The following is a 20,570-nucleotide window of genomic DNA, read 5'->3' on the forward strand; positions in this document are numbered from 1 at the left end:
TGTAAAGACTTCTATAGTGGTACTTTTCACATTATATTATAATTCTTCATTTATGTCTGTCTTCCCTCATGGGCTGTTCAAGGGCAAAAACTTTGTCTTATTTATTTTTGTGTCTTTCTAAGAAAAGCTTTTTTTTACTCAAAGTAATTGCTCAATAAATTATTGAAAGAATGAATCCAGAGAACTACTTATTTAGAAAAAGAAGTTTATGCTAACAAGGCCTTCCCAGCTTGAGATAAAAGGAATAAAAAGAATGAACTGATTTACCAGCTGTTTCCTGATTCATAAGGAAAGAAATATGGAATAATTTTGAGGTGGGAGGCAGGGGAGAAACAAAGCATAGTTCCTTCATTTTAATTACATTTGGCTGTGGTGCCATTTCAGGATAGAACTCACAAAGCTGTAACTGCTAGGAGCTGTGTATGTATTGCTTAAGGGAAAACAAGATAATGTACGAATCTTTAAGATATTTTAAAAAGACTCTTTTGTGGTACATTGTCTAGAAGTGAATGTAGGTTATATCCCCCCCAGTGGTAACTACAGAAATTAGAGATGCTGAGAAATCATGTGGTTAACCCTCCCAGCGTAGTATGCACAATGTCACCTGAGCCGTGTTTATGTAGCTCCTGTCACTTCCCAGGAGTGTGCAGAGGTCCTAGCACAGCAGAGAAGACTGCTTTGGAAATCTAAAGCAGACACTTGGCTCCTACTGCTAGATGGCTTTGGTGAGGCATTGGGAATTGACAGATGTTAAATTGACAGCAGAATTCTCCAAACTGGGAGTTAAGGCTAAAGCGTGAAGTATTGAGAAGCCATATATATTTATGTAGAGAGGAGGGACCTCTCTTGAGCCAAAAGGAAGTGGGTGGGTAGGGATTCTGTTTACTTTATTAAGCTGTTTTGCAGGATTTGGGGAACCAATTTCATTGAAGCCTGTGTCAGGACAGGGCAATCATTCTCAGAGTCAAGTAGTACTGTCAATAAAGAATCGCATGGGGCCAGAGACTGGTGGGATTACTTTAGGTTCTAATTCTGGACTGACACCTGAGTAGTTCAAAGCATGAAATATCCATGTTTCTCCCCAGGACTAGATTTTTCATAGCTCTAGAGTATAGGGAGGAGTCCTGGTGACTACAGGAGGCGGTGACAGAAAGAGATACATAGAAACAGCAACATACGTCTCTCCCTACACTGAGTCTGTCTCAGCCTCTACTATCCTTTCACTCTATTCCTTCAAAAATATGTTCCAAGCCCATAGTACTGTGCTAAGCAGTGCAAAATTAATGGTAAAGGAAGCATTGGCTCTTAAGAGCTCCTAGCCTAGTGGGGAAGGCAGCCACATAAACAGATCATCATCATTCACCATGATATGTATGCTGTTGGAAATGTGTATAGGAGGTTATGAAAATATAATGGAAGGAGTTGCTGATTCTGTATGGTTATAATTAGGAAGAACTAGAGTTTCAGAAAGGCATCACATATGGCTTCCCATTATAAAACCCAAGCCTCTTGGCGTGGTATTCTGGCCCTCCAATGTGTGTCCCTGCCAGTTGAAATCTCACCACCCACCATGCCTGACACCAACTCTGCTCCATCCAGAGTCTGCCTGATTCTCAGCTTTGTCTTCTTTTTTCCCTGGCTGGAACATTGCATTTTTCTCTACTGACCTAATCTTAGCTGTTAAAAGTCAGTTCAAGTCCTACCTCCTCCATAAGTCCTCCTCTGAGTATTCTAGCCCGTAGTGAATTGCCCATTCTTGACTCATTGTTTGGAATTCTACCTTGACACTAGATTTTATCCTGCATTGTGACATCTTGTATATTGCTATATAGTGCTTCTAGTATTGATTTAATACACGTTTCTCTTCTCCCAAACTAGAATTAAAGACATTCAATGGTAGAATGCATTATCTAATATTCCATATAGATCAGTGATCCCCAACCTTTTTGGCATCAGAGACTGGTTTCGTGGAAGACAATTTTTCCATGGACCAGGGAGGTGGGATGGGATGGCTTCGGGATGAAACTGTTCCACCTCAGATCATCAGGTATTAGATTCTCATAAGAAGCACGCAGCCTAGATTCCCTGCCTGGGCAGTTTACAATAGGGTTCCCGCTCCTATGAGAATCTAATGCAGTGGCTGATCTTACAGGAGGCAGAGATCAGGTGGTAATGCTTGCTGGCTCCCTGCTCACCTCCTGATCTGTGGCCTGGCTCCTAACAGGCCACCAACAGGTACCAGTCTGTTATCTGTCTCTGGTCCAGGGGTTGGGGACCCCTGATATAGGCCTTAGTAGAGTGTAGGGCACAGTACTCAGTAGATACCTGTGGAGGAAATGAACATAAGCATTTTGCTCCTTGGGAGAGATTCAGGGTAAAACTGTCTTTCTCTCTCTCTTTTTTTTTTTTTTCCCGCCCAGATTCAATAAGGAGTGTGAAGCCTCTTCCTGTGGCTATGAATTTGGGTAACATTAATTTTTCTTTAAGACTGTCCATGCAGTCCTCCTTCTACCAAATATTTACCTAAGAATTTACTATTAACCACTACTTGGTGCCAAGAAAACAGCTGAATTTGCCAAGAGATGGAGTTCTTGGCTGGAAGTAATTTTTCCCCAAACTTCTTTTTCGTTTTGTTTTGAGGCAGAGTCTCACCCTTTCACCCAGGCTGGTATGCAGTGGTGTGATTTCCGCTTACTGCAACCTCTGCCTCCTGGGTTCAAGCGATTCTCCTGCCTCAGCCTCCTGCTAGCTGGGGATTACAGGCATGCACCACCATGCCCTGTTAATTTTTGTATTTTTGGTAGAGATGGGTTTCACCATGTTGGCCAGGCTGGTCTTGAACTCTCAGCCTCAAGTAGTCAACCTCAAGTAGTCTCCCAAAGTGCTAGAATTATAGACGTGAGCCACCGCGCCTGGCCTTCCCTCAAAATTCTGAAGGCATTGCCCAGTTATTTCTATTAGTTTGGTGCAAAAGTCACTGCAGTTTTTACCACTAAAAGTAATGGTAAAAGCCACAATGACTTTTGTACCAACCTAATAACTTTCACTGCGACTGAAGTCAAATGCTATTTCTGGTTCTTGATATTTTATGTGAGTCTTCCTAATTGATCCCCAAAGTTTTGGGGATCCTCTGTGTGTTGCTGGTATCAATGACCTTGGTGTTTTTTTGTTGTTGTTGTTTTCATTATGGTAAAATACAGATGACATAATTTACCATCTTAATCAGTTGTAAGTGTACAGTTCAATGGCATTAAGTACATTCACATAGGTATGCTGTTAATTTTAAATTCACAGTTTTAAGCACTTAGTGGGACCTTTCAAACTGGAGATACATACTCTTATTTAATAATTTCAACCTCTATTTTCTCTTTTCTTTTTCTGGAATATTATTAAATAGATGTTTGATCTTCTGCACTACACATCTAATTTTACATCCTTCCTGCTATTATCTATCTCTTTAATCATTTGTTCTACTTTGAGGTTTAACTTTTTCTTTTATTTACTCAGTGTTTTATTTCTCTATTTTAATTCTCTATTTGTTTTTCTTGCTTTGAATGTATTTTAAAAATACCATCCCATTATTGTTTCATTGATGTAAAATGTTATGTTATTCTCCAAGTATAGTAATCATATTTTTTGAAATTTTCTTATAGGCCCTTTCTTTCTTCCAAGTACCTTTTGCCTTTTTCTGCTTGTTTAGTTTGGGGGTCTCTCGTTTTAGAAAAGTTTTCCTTAAATATTAACCATCCCTGGCTATCTCTTCTTGGCTAAGAATCTGTCCCTAGGAAGCTGAATGGATGATCTATGTACATTGGACAGGGATAGTTTGATTAGTTAGAAACCTAATAATTTTCCTGGCGAACTGCTTGTAAATATCAGTAGGTTTTCTGTTATGTCAGGATGTCAGCAATCTGAAAACCCAGCAGGATAGGAACAGAAGTGGGGATCTCACCACTTACAATGTAGGCTTTTATTTAATTACTGTGTTTTTTAGCACAGTATTCCATTATCTCCTTTGCCTCATGTGCTTAACTCTGGGAGCCCTCAGTCTCATATTCCAAGTAAACTTCTCACCTCCTCTAAGCATGATGTAGGGAAGGCATCAGGCACCACCCTCTTCTTAGATAGATTTTCGACTAATCACTCTCCACCTCAATGTCTTCTAAGGACCCCAGTGCCCCTCGTCTCTGAGACTTTCCATGTTTTTGCAGCTTAATCAGCTTGTCTCCTCTTCAATCTTTCTCCCCTATGCTAAGTAGATTGCCACGTATGTATTACTTTGTATCTCCAATTTTTTTTGGAATCTTTCATCTACTGTCATGTTCTATTCCCTTTCCTTCATAATTTATGCTTTTTATTACCTATTATTTTGGAGATTTTCTGGATGGAGTTGACATTCACCTGCATCTATCTGCTGTATTTAGCTGGCAATCCTTTTCCTTATTTGGACTTTAGATTTCCCCTACAGACTCTCCTGAAAGTTCCCCTCACAATTGTCTTCCATCCTACACCCAATGCTATGGTATAAGGTTACCATATTTAGCAAATAAAAAAACAGATACCCAGTTATTTCGAACTTCAGATAAACAAAGATTACATGGAACCTACTTAATCTACAAAAACATTATTCATTGTTTATCTGAATTATTATTCATTGTTTTTCTGAAATTCAAGTTTAACTGGTCATCCTATATCTTATTTCAACTTGTCTTAGTTCAAGCTGTTTTAACACAGTATAGACTGGGTGGCTTATAAACAATAAAATTAAGTTCTCCCAGTTCTTAAGGCTGCAAGTTCAGGATCGCGGTGCCAGCGTAGTCAAGTTCAGGGTAGGTCCCTCTTCTGGGTTGCAAATAGTCGGCTTCTCATTTTAACTTCATGTGGTAGAAAGACAGTGAGAGAGCTCTCTAGGGTCCCTTCTATAAAGGCACTGATCCCATTCATGAGAACTACACCCTCATGACATAATTACGTCCCAAAGATCTCACCTCCTAATATCATCACCTTAGGCATAAAGATTTCAATATATAAATTTTGGCAGAACATAAACATTTAGTTTATAATATAACTCTTCTTGGAGAGGAACTTCTCACCCAAGCTTTGGCTTCATAGTACCATAATTCATATGTCTATCACATATAATTCTTATGCCTAACCACATAGCCAGCACCTGAGTAGCCCTTCTCTGTTCTCTGACCTCCACAAGAAAACAGTACTAGACATTACCTGTGGTTCAAGAGCTTCTACACTCTACCAAAATAAGATGGGTAAAATGTCTGCTCTTTGCATTTTGCTTATGCTAAGCTGAAGACTGTGAACTGCATCATTAAAGCTTTGGAGAATTCTCAAATATTTGCAACAGTAAACTGACTGTTTACTGATCAGATTTGGATTAAAAAAAAATCATGCTGTGGCATAAAGGTTGACAAGCCTAGGAGCTGAGAGACCTTTGGATGACTATTGTAGAGAGTAATTCAAGCAAGAAAAGATAACATCCTGAACCAGGGAAGAACAAGTGAGAAGGGAGAAGAGAAAATGCAAGGAATATTAAAGAGGTATAAACTACCAGATTTGGAAATTGAATTACTGTGGTGAAGGGAAAGGAGGTATTGAGTGAGTGCTGAGTTTCTGGCTTAGGCAAATGCTGGTAAGTAGAGCCTTTCACAAAAAAAAAAAAAGAAAGAAAGAAATTCAGGATGAGAACAGATTTAGGGGAGGAGATTACCATTGTTTCTCTCCTAAATGGTTCTCATTTACACAGCAGGAGGGGGATGTTCTTCCAGGAATTATGAATGTCTTTGGCCTTGTTCCAAACTCCCAGCGAGAAGAAACCACAAAGACACATCCAGCTTACTGAAGTCTTTTTCTAATGGTTGCTCCTATTCTGACCATGAGCTCAGCTGCTGGAGGAAGACCTTGCATTTCCCACATGCAAGCAAGGGAGGGGCCTTCTCACATCGTGGTCCTGTCTTTTCAACCAGGGGGTGACAGCTATTGGCAACTGTCAGCTCAGCAACACTGGAAATAGGCTGTCCTCATTTTGCTCTGGTGCATGGTGACCAACAGGAATGGCAGGGGCTCTTTTGTGCTCAACCTGAGTTGAAGTAACCCATCCTGAACTGAGATCTGAAAGCACCAAATGGGATTGACTCTCTGGAGGGACCATTTTCTTACCAACTCAGGATCTTGCCCCTTTGCTTTCTCTCTTAACTTTCAGATGACATCATTTGCATCAACTTCTCTTACTGCACTAAATCATCCATTTAGAATAATTGTCAGGAATAGTTCATCAGCTGTAAGCAGCACATCTCACTTCCTGGGGAGCTGGAAATAATGTAAACTCCTTTGTTGTTAAATTTCTTTGACCACGCCAAATCTCATTGTTGAATCAATTGAGTTGGTTGAGAGTTTAACATTAACTTTAATGCTAATTCTTTGCCCTGTTAATAGTCAAGTCAATACAGACACCTGCTATCTCTGTTAAACTAATGAGGCAGGAAAAAGGATGGGAAAGATGGCAGGTGAGGCCAGTTCTTCATCCCCTGAGTCTCTGTGTTGCCCAGGCAACTTTCCTGCAACTGTAAATGGCAGTGTTTTGCTTTCCAGTGTTTCTTTCCTCTGTGCTGTGTTAGCAGACTGCCATTCCTTTGGGAATGGCCCCTCTACTTTGTCTTTCAAAGAGTGTACAGGATGAACTCGAGCAAACAGTCTTATGGCAATTCCAGACATAGCTACTCCATCCATTTCTATTGTTGTTGATTCAATCTCTTTTTGAAAAAGTTTTGTGGAGTTGGAAACACAACTCTGTGTGTTGCACAAAGCAACAAATGGTTTTAGTGCCTGGGAGGAGGGAAGGCACAGGTTACAAGACACATTTAAAGAACTTGGGGGGCGGTGGAAGGAGTAGGCAGTTCTGAAACTCATACCTCTAGCTGAAAAATTCTAATGAGTCCATAAAGAAAAAAGAGTTTGTAAAAATTGTCGCACTATGAATTCAAACAAACTTTATTATGCCTAAGTTTGCCTTATCAGGTGAATTGTTAAACTCAAGTCAAAGGACAGGGAAAAAATATATAGTCAACCAAATAGATTTTTTAAAGTGGATAGCTTAGAATACAGGACATCAGTGGAAGCAGAGACATTGCACCTTACTTATAGGAATACAGGAGAAAAATAACATTCATCTGCCAATGTGGGCTTGTTGCTAGTGTTTTTTAAACAGCCCAACTTTCATGAGGTATTTAGGGAACATAATGAATTAAGTTTAGCGGTCAAATTCTTTCTCTCCTAGTGTGTGTGTGTGTGTGTGTGTGGGCAGGGGGGTGGGAGGTAGCGGAATTATTCATTCTCTGAGCCTCAGTGAACTCCTCTGAAAAGTGGGTGTGATTCAAAGAGAAAAAGCCGTGAAGCACTGAGCATAGTGTCTGGCACTTCCTAGCCACTGCATTGGTATTATTTTAGGAAACTTGCCTACAAAGACCATGTCCTTTCTACTTCTTCGGTTCACCAGCTGAAGCACATCACACACCACTCCTGCTTCCTTTGTTTCCTTCTGGGTGGTGCTTCCTAGATCTTTGCCTCCCTTGTTTTTTTTTGTTGCCGGCCGGGCACAAAGCCTCCTGGCTCTGGATGGTGGAGACTTGGTTATTTTCCAGGCTGCTTTGAGGATTCCCCAGGAGGACTATGTCAGAGGTGCTAATGAGTCTCTGTTTAACCATGACTGTGCACTCCCCTGGCAATTGGGACAGAGAGAAACACCTTGCACAACAATTAGCTTTTCACAGCCATTAGCAATTTGCAGTCATTAGCACCGTAGAAACACTGCAAATAACACTCAGGAAGCAAATACCACTGTAAGGTGCCACAGGGCTCCTAAGCTGCATCAGCCCACAGCAAGGCAGGGGTCTGAGATCCTCAGGTCCCCTGTGCCCACTTACTCCAGCAAATGGGTTTTGTGATCCAAAGTGCCCCTGTTCCTTCCCGTCATATCTTTGAAAATGGCTCTATCAAGCCCATTATTTGTTTCAGTGGAACATAAATCTTTCAGAAGAAAAGTCCAGAAGATGTAGCGCCTAATAAAGCGATTCTGAATTCCCTCAAGACCAAGAAGCCTAAAGGAGTCTGGAAAGAGTGGTGTGAATAACTGAAATTTGAGTGGAGTGAAACTCCAATGCAATGCAATGATTTCGCTCCAAAGCTGTTCATGGCAGCATTGCTAAATACAGAACCATCTATATCTCTAACGGTAGGGATTGGTTAAATAATTGTGCTACACCCATTGAATTGAACATAATGCAGCCTTTAAAAATAATATTCTGGAATTTACAGGCAGATTATATCAAAAGGTTATAAAACCTTATTAACATTATTTCTTCTTTGTTGTAAGATATGATATGCATCTTCTAAAATATTAGTGATGATTGTCTCTGTGTGCTGGGAATGGGAATGGATGATTTTTAATTATTAAATTTTGCTGTTCATAGTTATTTTTCTAAAATAAGTACAGATGTATGTGTAATCCTTTAAATTAGAGGGATAAAGACAACACAGTGAGAAAGTAAGCCCTGTCTGGGTTTGATATACCTAAAACAATTTTAAGTAAATATTTTATTGAAGCATGACATATATACAGAAAAAAGACACCAATAATAAGGACAGTTTGATGATTTTTCATGAAGTGCATAAATCCAGATACAGAATGAATCTTAAATACCACGATGGTTATGCTTGTAGCTCCACAAACAAATGTCTGCATGGTGAACAATTACAGTAGGAAATCAGCTGCGGGTTGAGGAGTTAGTGATGCAAGTTCATCAACTGAAAGCCCATCATGGTAATTGCATTAGTCTGTTTTCACACTGCTACAAAGAAATACCCAAGAACAGGTAATTTATAAAGGAAAGAGGTTTAATTGACTCACAGTTCTTCATGGCTGAGGAGGCCTCAGGAGACTTACAATCTTGAGGGAAGGAGAACCAGGCACGTCTTACGTGGTGGCAGGAGACAGAAGAGAGAGCACGTGAAGGAGAAACTGTCAAACACTTATAAAACCATCAGCTCTCGTGAGAACTTACCCACTATCACGAGAACAGCATGGGGAAAGCCGCCCCCAAGATCTAATCACCTCCCACCAGGACCTTCAACACGTGGGGTCTATAGGGATTAATTTTCGAGATGGGATTTGGGTGGGGACACAGAGCCAAACAATATCAGTAATGCTGGAAGGAAAGGTGGTAAATCTCCATTTTACAGGTGCAGAAACTGAGGCACTGGGAGTAAGAGTAACTTGAATCCCATAACTGCTAAATGGAGGCACTGAGATTTATTCCCAGTCAGGCTCTGGAATCAATGCATTCCCAAGAAGAAAAAATACAGCTGGGGCAACTAGCAGAAGGCCAGGGCATCTCTAAAAGCTTGATGACCAGAGAGTAGGAGACAGGGAAGAGCTGTGTCAGGGAGGGCAGGAAGGCTTGTCTGTTAGGAAGAAAGGGCAGAAAATCAGTTCCTGACAATTTCTACAAAAATCAGACCAGTGGGGAAACTAATAATGCTAAGTCTGGTGCCTTTGTGCACTTATATTTCATGTGGACCTGAAAGGTGGCCTTGAGGCTGATGGACCAGAGATGCAGAGGACAAGAGCTCTGACCTCCTTCAGAAGTCATGGTTAACTAAGAAGAATAGGGTCTAACTTATTTTTTATTTTATTTTATTTTATTTTTTTCGAGACAGAGTCTTGCTGTGTCACCCAGACTGGAGTGCAATGGCACAATCTCAGCTCACTGCAACTCCTGCCTCCCAGGCTCAAGCGATTCTTGTGCCTCAGCCCCCTGAGTAGCTGGAACTAAAGATGTGTGCCACCACACCTGGCTAATTTTTATGTTTTAGTAGAGACAGGGTTTTTTTTTTTTTTTTTGAGACGGAGTCTCGCGCTGTGTCACCCAGGCTGGAGTGCAGTGGCGCGATCTCGGCTCACTGCAAGCTCCGCCTCCCAGGTTCAGGCCATTCTCCTGCCTCAGCCTCCGAGTAGCTGGGACTACAGGCGCCCGCCACCACGCCCGGCTAGTTTTTTGTATTTTTAGTAGAGACGGGGTTTCACCATGTTAGCCAGGATGGTCTCGATCTCCTGACCTCGTGATCCGCCCGCCTCGGCCTCCCAAAGTGCTGGGATTACAGGCTTGAGCCACCGCGCCCGGCCAGAGACAGGGTTTTGCCATGTTGGCCAGGCTGGTCTCAAACTCCTGACCTCAAGTGATCCACCCACCTCGGCTTCCCAAAGTGCTGGGATTACAGGCATGAGCCACTGTGCCTAGCCAGAAAGGGGGTTAATTTATATTTTCTTTATATTTACTAATTCATAGGGGAGCCAGGCACTACTCGTAATCCTCTCACGTAGAAAAGTGGCCTCCCAAATCTTCACTGAATGATCAAACTTCTTTTCCTTTGAAATAGGTGTTCTGGGGGAACCATGCAGAGGGCACACTCTGGGCAAGGGGTGCCTCTGGAGAACACAGGGTACATGCTAAGGATCTTAGGTGATGAAAGCAGAAAGTCACCTTCCAAAATGAACTCTGCTGGGGAGGACCAAGCTTGGAAAGTTTTTATGGAAACCATTTCATCAAAGATATATATCTAGGAATTTTGTTGTCTTAATTAACTCAGTGGTAGTACCATACTATGCTAAGAGGACTGGTTGTAAGACTTGTAATTACCTCTCTTTAGGCTATTAACCCTGTTTGATTACTGTAAGCTTTTCAAGGAATGAGGCCATGTGGTTGGTCATCTCTATATGCCCAATGCACAATAATGTGCCTGGTAGATAAGAGACATTAAACAAATGCTTACTGAATGCATAAAACATGTGTCCTAGATATTCTAGGCCAATACCACTTTAAATAGTCCACTGATTATATATACTGGTTTGAGTTCAGAAACACTGATCATCAGAGAGTTAGGTCTGAATGTGGCTTAAGGAATTTCTGGGAATCTCCAAGAGATACTTCTCAGCAGTAGCCACTATACCAGCCATTTTTCATAGTCCTCAATCATTCATTCATTTTAGTAAAGGTAGAATCAGACAGAAATGAAGAATACCCCAGAAGCAAAGGAAGCAAGAAATTTATGGAACCTGAAATTGGTTCCTGGTCTTCATATTTCAGCAACTTCAGAATTTTTTTTTTTAATCATCTAAGACCTTTTTAAACAGTCATTTATTGAAGTCTTACTAAGTAGCAGGCTTATAGTCAGTGCTAAGAATACAAAAATCAATAAGATAGAACACACAGATCTGAAAATAGATACATTACAACCCAGGTTGGATAGTGTTTGTATTATGTAGGATGTCTTCAGTTTTGAGTAACAGAAAAGAAATAATGGCTAAAACGAAAGAAATTTTTAATCATCTCACAAATCATGAAAGACTAAAAGTAGATGGCTCCACATTGGTCCAGCAGTTCAATGATATCATAAAAAAATTCAATACTCTGTCTTTTCACTATTCTATCCTTTGTTCTTGGCTTATTGCCTCATGGTCACAGAATCGTTGCTGTAGCTCCAAGTAACATGTTTGCACACAACTGCATTTAAGTCAGGCAGGAAGAAACTTACTGTTTATAGCAGGAAACAAAAATCTTCTGAGATAAGCTGACCAATAGACTGTTTCTTTGGTCTCATTGGTCAGGGCTGGGTCACTTGCCCATTCCCAAATCAATCATGAGAAAAGGGGAATGGGATTGCCATGGTTGGCAATAAGCCAAAGATGCTTTATTCTCTCAGGCTAGAGGAAGGGGTTGCATCTTCCTTGAACATGTTGCTACCACCTAAAAACCTGGATAACCTAAAGAAGATGAAAAGAAGAGCAGAGAAGTTAGCCAATGTGTTTGCCACAGGGTTAAGCACAGAGTTGAGTGAATCAACGTACCTTATTTTTTCTGATTTGATGCCAAATCTTCGGCTCCACCTCCCTTCCCCAGCATACGGCCAACAGCCCAAGGCTACAAGAAAACCTGGCCTTTCCCTGACACTGCCTTGGCCTTGATTGCCTCAGTGCGGAGAGTAAAACAAGCTGTCAGACTCAGCTCCTGCCCTATCCTTGAGCTCTAATAACCTCAAGCTTTTACAGTTCCAACCAAGTTTAAAATTCTAGCTTGTTGATGTGAGTGGGAGTTTGGAATGCTGGAGGGGAAGGGTGAGAGTCAGGTCAACAAATGAGATTTGAAGTGGTTTTCCTTCCTCAAACGCAAGCTTCACATCAGGACTCTGAACTCAAATGGCCTCTCCTGAATGAGAGGAAGGGGGACACATGTAGGGAAGGCCAGCCACGGGTGTAGCTGAATGTTGTTTCAGAGAAAAAACAAGATTTCTCTCCCTGAAGACCACTGGGTACTACTTTCAGAATTTACATAAGAGAGAAATAAGGGGTGGTCTCAATCTGGGGAAGAAAGTTAAGGAGGTGACTGGAGGAGGACTCTATAGAGGATGTGGCTTTGTTCAACACATCCATAGACACTGGTTTTACAAGACCACAATCAATATGCTACTGATATATAATAGATGATATGATTGATATAATACAATATGATTTAATGTAATACAGTAGTATAGCAATACAATATAATGATACCAGTAACTAAAATTCATTGATCATTCACGGTGTGATTAACACAATGCAATGTATTATCCTTCCAGGACTACTCATAATCATACTTACAGGCAAGTTCCATTATAATCTACAAGCTAAGCAAAGTCACTCTGTTAAACAGTGGACTCAGGACTCAGGACTGCAGGGTTGTCTGCCTCTAGAACCCTCCTCTTCACCACTTTGCTATTTTGCTTCCATTTATCTCTTTCCTACCAGGGTGTTAATACACATAGTGGTGAAAAGGCCAAATGGTGACTACAGACAAAGACACTGAGCGAGGCTAAGTGAAAAACAGCTCATTGGAATACATACTTCACTAGCTAGAAAAAATGAAAGAAATAACACCAAAAAGTTATTTTAAATGTTCAGAGAACCAAATAGTTAAAAGTTTCTTGTTTTAAAGAGTTCAAGAAACATTAAGAGGAAATACAGTATTGATAGGAATTATATAAACAGATGAACCTCTTTCTCTATCATAGAATTCATGAACATTTATGTGTGTATTATCGAGATTTTGCAATTCCCTCTTTATGGCAGTTCATTCTCTAGCCTATATAGTTCACTCTTTTTCTAACTAACTCAAATACTCACTTTATTCTTTCATTCATTCATTTACCTAGTCATCCGTCAGATGTTTATTCAGTCTCTTCCATGCACTGGGTACCAAGGAGGATAATGGAAGCTTAAGAATAAAGAAACACTGTCTCCTTTCTTAAATGGGATGGAATTTAGTATGCTCAAAAGGCAATTTTCCCCTTCAGATCCCCTTCAGATTCACTCCATTGCCTGTGAATGGTCCTGTGCAATAGAGAGACCTCCTTTAGCCCTCTGGCATGTGGCATCACCATACTGCAGGGGGTTGCCTATCTCTGATTTAGGACTGCAAGTGGAGGTTCAGAAGATGAGAAACTGTGAAGAACAGAGGACACTAGATGTGTTCCCTATCTGTCTGATTGAAGCAAATTCTGGTTCAGGAGCCCCCTGGGAGGTTCTAAGACTTCAATATCCTATGTGATTTTGAAAACATCAAAGCTTCCTGGAATTGATCAACCCATCTTGGTCCCTTAAGATTTCCCTTCCACCTACTGGGAGGCACTAAGCTAAGGGTAGGGTAGGTACCTGGGGTAATATTTATTTCCAACCCCACTCTAGAGCTAACCTCTGCTACTGGATGCCTGAAACCACAAGCCTGATTCTAGCCTTTGGCTTGACTCAAGAATCCTAATGAACCTCTCCAGCACATTTCTCTGTGTACTGGAGCACCAGTGATGAACACTATTCTTGAAACATCTGTAGAATTGTCCATACTACTTTTCTATATGACATCTCTTTTCATTTGGTTGTTTGCTTTTTAATTTTATTTTGCTAAAATTAATAGTGAGGTAGGTTTACAGTCTCACAAAATATCATACAGGCAATCAAGAGATAGTCTAGAAGCCTCTCTTAAGGCTCCTATTACACACAGTCCCCAAGTACTGGGACCCCTTCAGACCATCTCATTTTTAGGAGGTGTTCCCAGTCACTAACAAAGGCCTGTGTCAAAACGGGTCCCCATAGTGATAGCCAGCGTCCTGAGCAGGTGTCTATGTCTCAGGCAGCTGGTCTCTGTAAGGGGTATCCAATTATGATGAGTCTCCAGGAAGATGTATATGGATGTGATAAGAAGGATGATGGAATGGGACCCAGGAGACACCCCACAATCACTATCACCAAAGCCTGGACATTTGTTCCTGCCCATTTCTTTGCCCATATTTCCTCCTCTGCAAAATAAATAGTTCAGACTAGAAGAGGCCTCAGGTCCTATCGAGCTTGGACAATTTATGACCTTCTGAGTACTGTAAGTGTTATCTGCTTTGGCAGTTTGCACTAAGAATTGGACTTTAGAGATTTGGCACATTCTGATGTTTGTTCAGTTGGTAAGTGTGCTCAGTTTTTGTGGCATGTGTCTACAAAGCACAAAAGTCTTAGGTTCTCTGGACTTCTGAAGTGCAAGAGGTAGATAGCAATCCCAGCCCAGTCCCAGGGAGAGACGCAGAAGCAACTCTGTGAAAGGGTACTTCGGTCTCTATGGGAACCAGTCTGTGCCCTTGACAGAGAAGACAGCTTGGGGAAGGGAAGCACATTCGAGAGCTCTGCAGCCTGGGCAGAATGCCCCATGGGCCCACAGTGCCACATACCTGTGAATGGAGAGAAGGGAACAGGCAGTCCTAGTGTGCATATTTGGAATCCAAAGTCCTGTTTGACCTTAGATATTTGGAAGTAGGTGGGACCTGGAAATGCTAACACCCAGAGGCCATGCAGTGTAGTGGAAAGAGAACTGGCTTTGGAATCAGAAGTTCTGGTTTGACTCAGCTCTGCCCTTACTAGCTACGTGACTTGGAGCAGGTCTCCTAACCCTGCTGAGTGTGGGTTTTCTTGTCTGTCCAGTGAGAAGCATTAGGTCTTTCCTGATGATCTCATAGGGTTGATCTTTCTGGTTACTTTTCCTGCACACAGTGTACAACCCCCCACCCCCGGGATGCGTTAGTCACAGTTTAACAACAATATTAAGGAAGGATAATGATAAAAGTTAATTTTTGTGGAGAATATAACATTGACGATTATTGCTACCCACTGTTGCATTCTTAATATGTACTAGGCACTCTGATAAGGACGTCAGAAATATTAATTCATCACCTGAGGTCACACGGCTGGTAAATCATATGGCAGGACTAAACTCAGACAGCTCTGATTCCAGAGCTAAAGTCTTAACCCGGTGCATGGTTCATTCCTCCTGAGCCAGCAACCAGGTTTCTTCCAGTCCTGGCTTGTAGAGAGTGAGAAAGATGTGCTGGCTTGTCTACTCACCTGTTAACAAACAAACAAATAAATAATTAAGCAAATCAGTCAAATCCTTTAAAAGAGTCAAACACAGCAACTTTGGAAAATCATATGTTAAAAGATATTTATGGATCAGATTATATAAATAAATTTATGAAAAAATGTGATTCTATTTTCACTAATGGTTAACCAACAATGCTTATTGCCAATGTACGAACTTTTCTTTGGCTTGTATCAAATAGGTATTTGTCCCACCCATCCACCCAGCTAAAAAACAAGCAAAAAAAGTACTGAACGCCTTCTCTGTACCAAACATCCATGAAGTGCTCAGATTTAATGGTGATTGAGGTGTTTCTGCCCTCAAGCATCAGTCTAACAGAAGATACTGACAGAAAATTAAGTAGAGTATGAAAGTGCTTTGATAGGGGCATGAACAGGGTACTAAGGACAGACAGAAAATAAGAAGTTAATTCAGCCTGAATATGTCGTAGAAACCTTCCCAGAAAAGGTGACAGCTAGGTTGAGTGGGAGTCAAACTGTTGGTAGGAAGGGACATGGAGAGGAGAGAAGGGGAAGGACATTTGGGAAGTGGGAGTGTCTTATGCAATGGGTAAGAGGCAAGAGAAATGTGACCCACTCAGGGAGCCAAAAGAAGTTCACAGTGGCTGATACATAGAGTCTAAGGACTAGAGAGGTGACAGCTGAAACAGAGGCCATATCATGCAGGGCCACATAGGGTTTTGAACTTTATTGTAATCAACTGAGAATTAATTGAAGGGTTCAAGCCAGGGCCTAAGGAGTGGGTTATAATCCCATTTGTATATTATGAAGATGATTCTGGCCACAGCGTGGAGAATGGATCTGTGAGGGGGGAAAGGGGTGGCTAACAGAACATAGGACTAGTTACAGAGTATTGGAATAATCCAGCCGACAGATGAAGATGACCACCCAGGTTCTGCCAGTGAGAATGGAGAGAAGTAGATACTACCTGAACACTTAGCAGAACGAGGCAGGTTTAGCAATTGAATGAAGGTAGGGTGAAGGAGGGCATGGTGTGAAGGATGCTGTGTCTGCTGGTCCCCTCAGTCCCCGAGCAAAAGGACTGATTGCTTTGTTCCGGGTTCCTTTCTGGTTCAGATGACATGGCTGTGTCCCCGAATTTTTGACCCATCAATCCATACTTTTTGACATCTCTCATCTCTTCTTTTGCCCCATATTTCCTTCCACCTCCCAGTACATTAACTAGGGCAATGTGAACTGTTGTATCAAAGCCAAAACTCAGTGGTTGACACAATAGAAGCATATTTCTTGCTTATGTAAGAGTCTTCTCTGGTCAATCAGAGGCTTTCTTCCACATTCGGGTTTAGATAGGAGGCTTCCTTCTGTTGCATGCTTTGCCATTCCCTAGGGCCTGAGTTCTCAGCATTTAGATGGTAGAGGGGCAAGAAGGTGGAGAAAGTATCTTTATTACTTAAAACCCCACCTACACCTCCATTAATGAGAACTTGCCACATGGCCATATTTAGATGCACAGTTACATCCCTACCTACCCACATGAAGGAGGGAGCAGGAAGTTTTGCTAAACAGCGAACCACCTTTGTCACACCCAGCATGTCTAGGTTTTAACTCCTTTTTATCTCTTGTCTTTATTTATCTCCTTCTACTATCTGACAGTTGATCACTGGAATGGTTGTAAACATTTCCATTCATCTGGTTTTCATATAGAAGGAGGATGACACTCCTCAAATACATCAACAATGGAGAAAGAATAATTCACAAGCTACTTATCACAAGGTAAACCCATGACCATTTTTCTTCTACTGAGCAAAGAACACCTAAGAGACAGGAGACCTGGCTTCAAATTCTGGCTCCATCAATAACTTACGGCATGACTTAAGCAAGACACTTCACTTCTATGGACTTCTATTTTTCCATGAGTAAAATGGATGGAGTGTGCTACACTGATATTTCTCCAAGTGTGTTCCATAGAACATTAGGTTCACGAGGTGCTCTTTGAAAAACTCTTCCATGGTCAAATAGCTTTGGAAAATACTGTGAACTTTAACCACTGCTTTGAGGACAGCTGAGGCTCATAACAATAAGAGAGGCTCTGAGAAGTCCTATACTAAGGCAATCTGCTAGACTTTAACCTGACATTTCCTAATCTTGAGAGGTGAAATTTATATATTCAAGTATTAATCTATATTATTAAACTGTTTTACCAGTCACGAATTGGTCAATGATACACAGAAGCTCAGATTCCAGTGAGAAAAATGAGGTATCTCAGTAACTAAGAATCAGAGTAAGGGAAAAAGAGGGAGAGCTGAGGACTGACATGGGGAAAAAGAAACCTTTCATGTGTTGAGAAGCTATAGGAAATCTTTCATGAACTGAGAAGCTATAAGAAAGCTCTGCACCAAACTAATGTGTCCCTCTTCTATGTGGGTGACCTGAAAACTGCCAGCAACTAACCCATGGAACTTTGAGAGTCTGGATGGAAGTGATGTTTATCACTGCCCATGAGACTCTGCCGAAACCTCTCACCTGTTCCAGATGGACCATCTCCTGTAGACAAGCTGCTGATGTAAAGGTCCTAGACACTCACAGGTCACTCAGAACAAAAAGAGATTTGGCCACCTTTTGAGGGGAGGATGATAACAGGAGGAAACTTGCCTTCAGATCAAGGTGGGGCAGGTATGGCCAGTTGGAAATTCCCTTCTGAACCAGGAAAATGGTGGTGATTTCATTTCTATTTATGTTATTTAACCATCGACACTGTAATAGATAATGTCTCCTCATACCACATTCTCATACTCACCTAGATCATTTGCAGCTATGGTGTCAGTACCAGAAGCTGGCAGCTTCTCCCTCAACCATCTCTCTTTTTTTAAGCCTGAGGATTTTTTTTTCAGCAGAAGCATGTTCTACAGCAAGCAGACACAGCCCAGAAGTGTAGAGTTAATACCTTCAAGGGTAGTCCCCAGCCAGTGGGAGATGAAAACTGGTGGATACAAGCCTCAGTCTCCCTGTACTCATGTGGGGTGATTTTGAAGTATACTTTACACGCTTTTTTGGAGCATCTTCAGCAGAACTGAGCCCCAATAGCCTATATTAGTAGTTCAATTTTTATTGCACCTTTTATTGGCTTTTCTCCTTTCTGCATCTTACTTTCTCCATTTCTCCACTTGTGTTTCCTGAGACAAACACCCAAGTAAACTACCTGAATCCAAAACTGTGTATCAAGGTCTGCTTTAGGGGAAACCCTCACAAAAATAAAACTTTTTCATGTGGCATTCCTTAGGTAATTGTAAAGTTCCCTCTTGCCCTAAAATTCAGTGCTCATTCATTTGGTCACTCGCAGTGGCCAAGTCTGAGCCAGTCCCCATTTCACCAGGAGTGAGAGAATGAAGACAAGTTTGGCCACATTTTGATTTTTTTTTTTTTAATTATACTTTAAGTTCTGGGATACATGCGCAGAACATGCAGGTTTGTTACATAGCTATACACGTGCCATGTGGTTTGCTACACCCATCAACCCGTCACCTGCATTATTTCTCCTAATGCTATCCTTCCTCTAGCCCCCCACCCCGACAGACCCTGGTGTGTGGTGTTCCCCTCCCTGTGTCCATGTGTTCTCATTGTTCAACTCCCACTTACGAGTGAGAACATGCAGTGTTTGGTTTCCTGTTCCTGTGTTAGTTTGCTGAGAATGATGGTTTCCAAATTCATCCATGTCCCTGCAAAGAACATCAACTCATCCTTTTTTTGGCTGTATAGTATTCCATGGTGTATATGGAATACATTACAGCCACATTTTCTTTATCCAGTCTATCATTGATGGGCATTTGGGTTGGTTCCAAGTCTTTGCTATTGTGAAGAGTGCTGCAATAAACATGTGTGTGCATGTGTCTTTATAGTAGAATGATTTATAATCCTTTGGGTATATACCCAGCAATAGGATTGCTGGGTCAATTGGTATTTCGGGTTCTAGATCCTTGAGGAATCGTCACACTGTCTTCCACAATGGTTGAACTAATTTACACTCCCACCAACAGTGTAAAAGCATTCCTATTTCTCCATATCCTCTTCAGCATCTATTGTTTCCTGACTTTTAAATGATCGCCATTCTAACTGGCATGAGATGTATCTCACTGGACCACATTCTGATTTTAGCTCTCCTTCTAATTACTTAAGGTTAAAAATAGTCTTTACTGCACCGAACCATGTTTCCAGAGAAGCCCAGAGCGTGTGAGAAGCCCGGGGAGTTGCGAGCTAGTTTCTAGGACATTTTAATAACTTAAAATAGAAGTGCACATATTTTATTAAACATCTTCCAATTATCTTTAATTTTTATATATAACAGCTTTGCTGAGCTTTAATGGCTTTATTTATACAGTTCACCTATTTAAAGTAGAGAAGTCAAATATTTTTAACATATAGAATGATGTACAACCATCATCATAATAAATTTTAGATCATTTTCATTACCTCCAGAAACCAATTAACCAAACAAAAAACCCATACAATTCACAGTCTCTCTCCATTTTTCCACAAGTCTCCTAGCCATAGGCAACCATCAAATGACTTTTTGTCTCTATAGATTTACCTAATTTGGATATTTTATATAAATAAAATCATACAACATGTGGTCTTTTGTGATTGGCTTGTTTTTCTTAACATAATGTTTTCAAGGTTCATTCATGTTTTAGCACATATAGTACTTTATTTCTCTTTATGGCCAAATAGTATTCCATTGTACAGATATACCACATTTTATTCATTCCTTCGTCAGTTTATGGACACTTTGGTTGTTTGCGCTTTTTGGCTATTATCAATAAAGCCGCTATGAACATTCATGTACAAGTGATTGAGTAAACATACGTTTGTATTTTTCTTGGATATACACCTAGGTGTCCAATTGCTAGGTACCATGGTAACTCTATTTTTGACCTTTTTAGAAGCTGCCAGACTGTTTTCCAAAACGGATGTAACATGTTCTATTCCCATTAGCAGAGTATTAGGGTTTTAATTTCACCCACACTATTTAAAAATGTCTTTTTAAGGCTGGGCGCAGTGGCTCATGCCTGTAATCCCAGCACTTTGGGAAGCTGAG

Source organism: Papio anubis, unplaced genomic scaffold (assembly GCF_008728515.1).
Source record: "Papio anubis isolate 15944 unplaced genomic scaffold, Panubis1.0 scaffold129, whole genome shotgun sequence".
NCBI classification, from domain to species: domain Eukaryota; kingdom Metazoa; phylum Chordata; class Mammalia; order Primates; family Cercopithecidae; genus Papio; species Papio anubis.